Source organism: Octodon degus, unplaced genomic scaffold (assembly GCF_000260255.1).
Source record: "Octodon degus isolate 3935 unplaced genomic scaffold, OctDeg1.0 scaffold00028, whole genome shotgun sequence".
Lineage (NCBI taxonomy): Eukaryota > Metazoa > Chordata > Mammalia > Rodentia > Octodontidae > Octodon > Octodon degus.
In genome coordinates this window covers 15,939,105-15,946,543 of record NW_004524604.1, presented here as the reverse complement: position 1 = coordinate 15,946,543, position 7,439 = coordinate 15,939,105, and positions in this window count along the sequence as shown.

The window sequence follows — 7,439 nt, the reverse complement described above, 5'->3', positions numbered from 1 at the left end:
CAATAATAACACTTCACAGATTATATTGAAAATAGGTTTGCATTTCATTAAGGCTTATTGAGAAGAGCTTATACAATTTCAAACATGGAGATAGAAAAATATTAATTCTTTAATATTTAACTAAGATTAACTCATCTTACAATAGCTACACATGGCAAAGGATTTGGAAGATGAACAACGGGACCTGAAACAGAAGTCCGGATCAGATCAGATCTTGATAGTCTAACCAAATTGAGGAGAGCAGGGAGTATTTTATATCATAATTTCATTTTATAACTCAAGAATATATTTCACTTCCTAGAGTGTTTCAATTTATGAGAAGAATTTCACATAGCTCACTCTATACTGAGTATATGATGCTGTTTTTCTGCTTTTTCCAGTGATTCAAAGAAATTTTTCTGCTTGAATTACATAGGAGTAAGAGGATGGAGCATAATTCACTTGCCTGATTTTGCTACAGTTCTGGTGACCATGACATACAAAACACTAAGTGTTTTGTTTTAAATAACTATGTGCATTTTAAAATGAAACATCCAGGAGACCACTAATTCTTCTTTTGAACTAAAGTAAAATTATGAATATCGCAAGGAAATACATTGCTGCTTTGTCTGTATATGATGATACTGAGTCACATATTATTGCTTCTGAGGTTCTTTCTAAGAATTTTATTTGCTTTAAAGAAACCATATCATTGAGTAAATTTTACACATTACGTATTTTGCAATTTTATTAAAATTCATGCGGGTACTTAATCTTATATAACTTTCTCTCCAGTAAAATTAATTTCTTGAAATAAAGTTAAACCAAAATATTTCTCTGTTAAAGAGACAAATTTATATGCTTTTCATATGTTCCATTCCATGATTTTTAAATGAGAAATTTTGAGTTAAGTATGATTCCATATAATTTTTTTCCTGTCCAACAGAAGTGGATTAGGGAGATATTTAAAGGAGAATTTAAATTTCTGTTATTTAGTCATTTTATCTTTTAATCTAGATTTCTCCGAATGACATAAATTAAAAAAATAATTTCAATAGCTACAGAAAGAACTTAGACTATGTGAACTGAATTAAATTTAAAAGAACATATTTTATAATGGAAAACTTTAAGCTCATAAATATGTGTGGTATTCTTAATGCCTTAAGAATTTATTGGTCAGGTACAGGTAATGAAACAACTCTCCAAGTTTTATTGTCCTCATTTTTTCAATTTTCACATTTTAACAATTTGATTAATGAATTTTTTTTGCCTGATGCTCACATTTTTCATGAAAATTCCTGACCCAGAATAAAATGTTTGTTAAGTATAGGATATTTTAGGATTGTTTAGATGTGAACTTTTGAAAGACATAAAATTAACAGTTCTGCATATATCTCTTTGCATCTGTACCCAGTGGTATTTCCTAAGCAAATCACTCTTCTTTAAGTGAGATAGAGGTGAATAAATGATTCTTTAGATGTGAGTAATAGAATTCTGAGTAGTTTAAGTGTTACAGAGCTTTTTATACTACTTCAATTATTTAAAATATGTAACTTTTTAATTTATCTTTCTACCTACTCATGTGGGATTCATATTAAAATATCTAAGGGCAGAGTTTTAGCATGTATTACATAGGCAGACACAGCAGTATTTTAGATGCCAAGTCTTGCCAAAAAAATACCATATTAAAAGTAATGACTTTTTCAATGCTCGACTGATGTTGCTCAGACTAATACTGTCTTTCCAAATAATTCTGTCTCATATAAATATTTTTCTAAAAGATGCATTTGAAACATTGAGAGGATATTGCAAAACATCATCTCTTAATAGTTAATTACATTTATATTGCACTTCCAAACACTTGGGAAATTATTGCGGGCACATTCAGTGATTCATAAAAATGATTTTTGTTAAAGTTAACTGAACAGGATCTAGTTCTTCTTTAATAGTCATATTTAATCGTATTTAATGTATAAATTTTATTACTCCATCTGTAAATCACAGGGTGTTAGAATAAAAATTATAAGAGCTATAGATACTACTACACTCGTTTATGAGAAATTAAACTGCGGATAATTAACATTTCACATCCTTTCTTTAAACTAAAGGTGTTTTTAGGTATGTTGTAGCTACATTTGAAGAAGTAGCTTCCAGGGGAGTCTTCCAAATCATATTTTTCTAGATTACTTGCAACTAAGAAAGTTATTCCTCAAATTTCCACACTCTTTGGACAAAAGCTTTAAAAAAGAATGGCTCATTGGGATAGGACATGGAGGTTTAATAATTCTCTACTATCTTTTGTAGATAGTTTTCTGACATGCCTCACAGCTTGGAGAATAAATGTCCTTTTGCAGAGACATAGGATCATCTTGTTCTATATCTTGAGGTTGTATTTTTTCCTGTGAAATCAGTGAGGATAAATCAGTGTGCAACTGTACATCTTGATTGTAAGAGGGTCACATATGAATGAATTGATGACTTTAGATGCATTTCATGTATGCCATTTATAAGAGTGATTTCATGCAAATTAAGCATGTTAAATTGCTATGTAGTAGCCACATAAATATTTTTTTTTGTGGAAGAAGGGATTGAACTCAGGCCCTTGCACTTGCCAGGGAAGTGCTTATTCCACTGAGCCATCTCCCCGCCCCTACATAAATAATTTCATGAACACCAGTTTATGAAATTGCCTGGAGTGAATGCATGTTTAACACTATTATAGAAAAAAAAATGTATTCCACTTATCTCTTCAAGCTTGTTTTAGATTTATCTGAAGCATTACCTAAGTGTTTGGAATAAGAATTCTTTCTAAGAAAGAGTAGACAAAAATGCAAACACATGAAAGCTTCCCTAGGTTAGAGACCAAGACAGCTTTTTAATTAAAGTTGTCCTCTAGTTCTATAGAACATATTTTACTTACCCCTGGGGAAAAGTCATTGCAAATGTGAAGCAAGAAGGCAAAGAAAAACAAATCCTATTTTATTACACTTTCTTTGGGGGCAATCATAAAGATTGTGGTGTTAAAGTTAGTAAATTTTAAAAGATGCTCTTTATGGAGGTTGGCAGACAAATTTAGAAGTGTTTTAGGTGATAATCAGGACAAGAAAAAAATGATCAGTTATCAAGAAATTAATTATCAGTGAAATTATCATGCAAGAGATTTTGCTTCTAAATATAAGTGAGTCACCGTGATAAGTTTAATCAAGGAAAGAATGGGTTTGCAAATCCCAACACTGAGGTTGTAGAGTAGATCCAGAAAAACAAATAAATAGACAAGAAAAAACAAACATGGTGACTGATACTAGTGCCTGTGTTGTATGCACAGTGGTATGACTCAGGAAACAACGACATGAATATGCAGAGTATTACAATCAAATAGGAAGTTAGCCTGTATTTTAACTTCTAAACTTTATACAAAGACGAAATAGAGTTTTTGAGTTGTGAATTTATAATGGCTAATGTCTGGTAAGTAGTGTCTGACTAAAAAGCTAATCATCATCAGAGACTCTTTAAAGTCAAGGAGTCTTCAAGTTCTCACTCTGGTTCCTTTTCACTTAATAATGTCACATCTTTAACACACAACTGTAGGGTTTTAGAAGTACTGTAGTTTAGCATGTTAGATTATAACATTCTGAATCAGATAAATATGGGTTTCATGTAAGACTTTTCTTGCAAACTATATGTTAATGTGAAAATTAAAAAGTTCTATATGTTTGTTTCCTCATCTATACTATACATGCAATATTAGTGTCAACCTATAAATGTTGTCTTCAATATGACATATGTTTATGTAAACAGAGAGTTTAAAGAGTATACTCACCAAATGGTATTCGGTTTGTTTATGGCATACTAGCCTTCAATTTCAAAGTATATTTCTCCATATACTAACAGTTACATTTTTGCAATTGCAAAGAATTATTGGAAATAAGAGGCATAGACATTTAACATATTAAGAGATAAAATCTTTAGCTGTAGTACTAATTAATTTCATTTATGAATCTTTACAAATCACTTTTATGAATTTTGGACTCAAAATTTTCCAGGCTTAAATCTTTATGTTAGCATCATATCAAATGCTTTAATTCAACCTTTAGTAGTCAATGGATAGATACACTAGACAGCCAAAGACCTAAAAATGTGGGTTGATGGAGCAATAAAATGAATGATTCTTCTACATAGTCATATTTCCATCAGAAAAATGACTGTGTCTAATTATGAAAACTCTATAATAAAAATTAAATCATCCTATTACTGATTGATAAAATATTTTTCATTTGAGTCTAAGAAGAAAAATTTTAGCTTACTTACTAAATTGAGTTTTAAAAATTCTTATGTGCTAATTGTGTCCTACCAAAAGTTCCTGAGACCTAGTTCCTGTGTGGGCATAGTTGGAGATGTCACCCTTGCAAGGAGTTAAGTCATGAGGGTAGAATCCTCATGAGACTAATGTCTTAATTAAGGAACAGGGGAGAATTCCTTACCCCTTTCTCCACATGGAGACATGAGAAAAACTGCTGTTTTTGAGCCAAAAGTGGACCATCACCAGACACCCAACATGCCGACACTTGTATCTTAGACTTCCTAACCCAAAAAACATGAGACATTCCAGTTGTTTATAAACCAGTAAGCACATGGTATTTTGTTACATAAACACAAATAAACTGAGATTAATGGTTAGTTAAAAGCATATTTTGAATAAGTGAGATAAAAATTACTGTTTATGAAGCACATAAGTGAGTAGTGAGATGAAAGTTATACATACTGCAACTCTGGGCAACCAAAGTCTAGTACCTTGTGTAAAACATCCGATATCATGTTTTCCTATATCAAAGTGATAAAGTCGGTTAATAACTGAAAGTCAAGGATGTATATTTGATTTTATGAACACCATGAAGTTGAATTCTTCACAGTGGTATGCTAAATATTGATGCATTTTATGAAATACAACTCTGTCATGATGTACTTGTGACACCTGAGTTTTATTTATACCAATACATACTATACACTAGAAAAATTAAGAATGGCTTTATTAAGTGCATACTCTACTGAAAACATCAATTTCCCAGTCTTAGTAAGCTAGATTTAATTGAGACTGTATTTCAAAATAATTTAAGTCTTGTCTAAGTCCTCAAATGGTTAAATACCTTGATCAAGGAAAATGAGGCAAATAAACATTAAATTCCACATTGTTCTTTTCAGTAGTCAACTTAAAGGAAAAACTGAGTAATGCAGCTCATATCTATTTTGAGGCAGTAGAGCTTATCAGAAAAAAAAAATAAAAGGGACTAAAACAAAAACAAAGCCTACTTCAATCTTTAAGGGAAATTTACTAGAGAGCTGTATGTTCAAGGCATGCTCGATAGCATTATGGATGATAGCCATAACATTTTACGACTTTTTTTTAAAGTCACCTACTTATAAAGCTCAAAGCAAAATGTTAAAGCCTAATTTACTGGTAGTGTTTCTATGAAAAACAGTTCAGCTATATTGTTGCTGGCTGTCTGCCTTCTTAGCAAAGTAGAATTTTAGAGAATGTATAGCAATAAATGGTTATAAAGTCCCTTGAGGCAGGCCTTTCAAATATCAATTGTGAAGCTTTGACAACAGACATTTGAGACAAAATTTCAAGTTCAGACTCCAGACAAGTAAGTGAAAGGTGTTCTGAGTTTTGATTGAAAGGAATCCTCATGTTTTAGAGACCTGGAATATAGGTTGTAACGTTCATATTTTGAAATGAAATCAAGCAAGATGACTAAATCCAACATGTGTATATCTCTTTATATAGTAATTAGTCTTTGGAATTAAGTGGTATAGTCCCAAAATAAATGACATGATAATTCTTATTTTACACATTTAAAATTTAAACTTGCCTTGAAGAGAGTTTTTATCATTTCTCCTCAATTTACAGTGCTTTCCTTACTTATTAATGTATTTTTATGACTAAAATATTCACACTTAGCAAACAATGCAATTTTATGTATTATATAAATAAACTTCAGAAATCAAATGCTCCTTAGTAAAAAAATTATTTTGACTTACCTAAATTTGGAATCTTCTCGTTACATAAAATATCTGTTTTGTTGCATAAGAACATAATTCATTGTTTTGAATTTCTAGTTTTTAAACTTATATCAAACTTATTTTTGCATTTTATTTTTTGTCTTCTAAATTTTAAGCATTAAACAAACTATGGTGTGTTGTTTTCAAGGCTACCTAATTATAATTCTCTCTGTTGCACTCTCTTGTATTTTGTAAGTGCTTATACTGATCAGTTAGGCTGAAAGCTTTTTTAGCAAACCTAGTGAGAATTTAATGCCAACTGATAAATGAAAACTTTAGAGGCAAACACTCTTCTAGTGCAAACCCAAGAACACTGCTAATTAGAGTTAGGCATTCTGACTTTATGAACACAGCAGATTACAGTATTAAAGTCTTGACATTCATTTTTCTCAAATGACTGATTGGAATCATTATAATGAATTTAAATCAGTTAATATTTGAAGGTACCCCAAAAATGTTTGAGATTTTCATAGTGTTATGATTAACACACTGTGTCAACTTGAAGAGTCTAGGAGCTTAACTAAGTAACTCAACAGTTTTACATCCTTGGGTGAAAAGGACGTGCCCTTATCACTACTAGGATGTTGTTCATTGTATCATCTTGAGAAGTTTAAAAGTTCAGCTAAGTTATTCAGCAGGGAGCAGGGTCCTTACTTTGTAAACATCTGAAGTCTATAGAAGAGAAGGACAGCAGAGATGATGTGGGTATGGGTGAAGAGCTGATACACAGTATAAGGGAGTAAAAGAGGCTCCATCCCTTTTTGCTGTTGTTGCTTTGTTGTCTCCTGCTGCTTTGAACTATTGCCCCTCTACCATGTGCCAGTCTGCCTCAGAGCCAGCTGAGAATGGATCAAACCTCCACAAACTGTAATCTAAATGAACTTTTCCTTCCTTAATTTGTGGTGTTGCATATTTTGTCTCAGCAATAGGAGAAAAGTAAGAACATATGCACAATGCAATATTATCTTTGGAAATGTAGGGGATGCAAAACTTCACTTTCTGTACTTAGTCAACTGTGCTCTATGTCAGTTTCTTTCTAGATACACAGAATTAATAAGTCAAAGACAAAAAGAAGGGCTGGGGAGATGGCTCAGTAGAATAAGTGCTTGCCTAGCAAGCGCAAGGGCCTGAGTTCAGTCCCCAGTTCAAAAAAAAAAAAAAAAGACAAAAAGAGAAGTTAGTGAACCTAACAGATGGACATATGATTTAGACAAAATATGAAAAGAGGGCTGGGGAGATAGCTCAGTGGCATAAGGACCTGCCTGGCAAATGCAACATCCTGAGTTCAATCCCTAGGAAAAGAAAAAGAAGAAGAAGAAGAAGAAGAAGAAGAAGAAGAAGAAGAAGAAGAAGAAGAAGAAGAAGAAGAAGAAGAAGAAGAAGAAGAAGAAGAAGAAGAA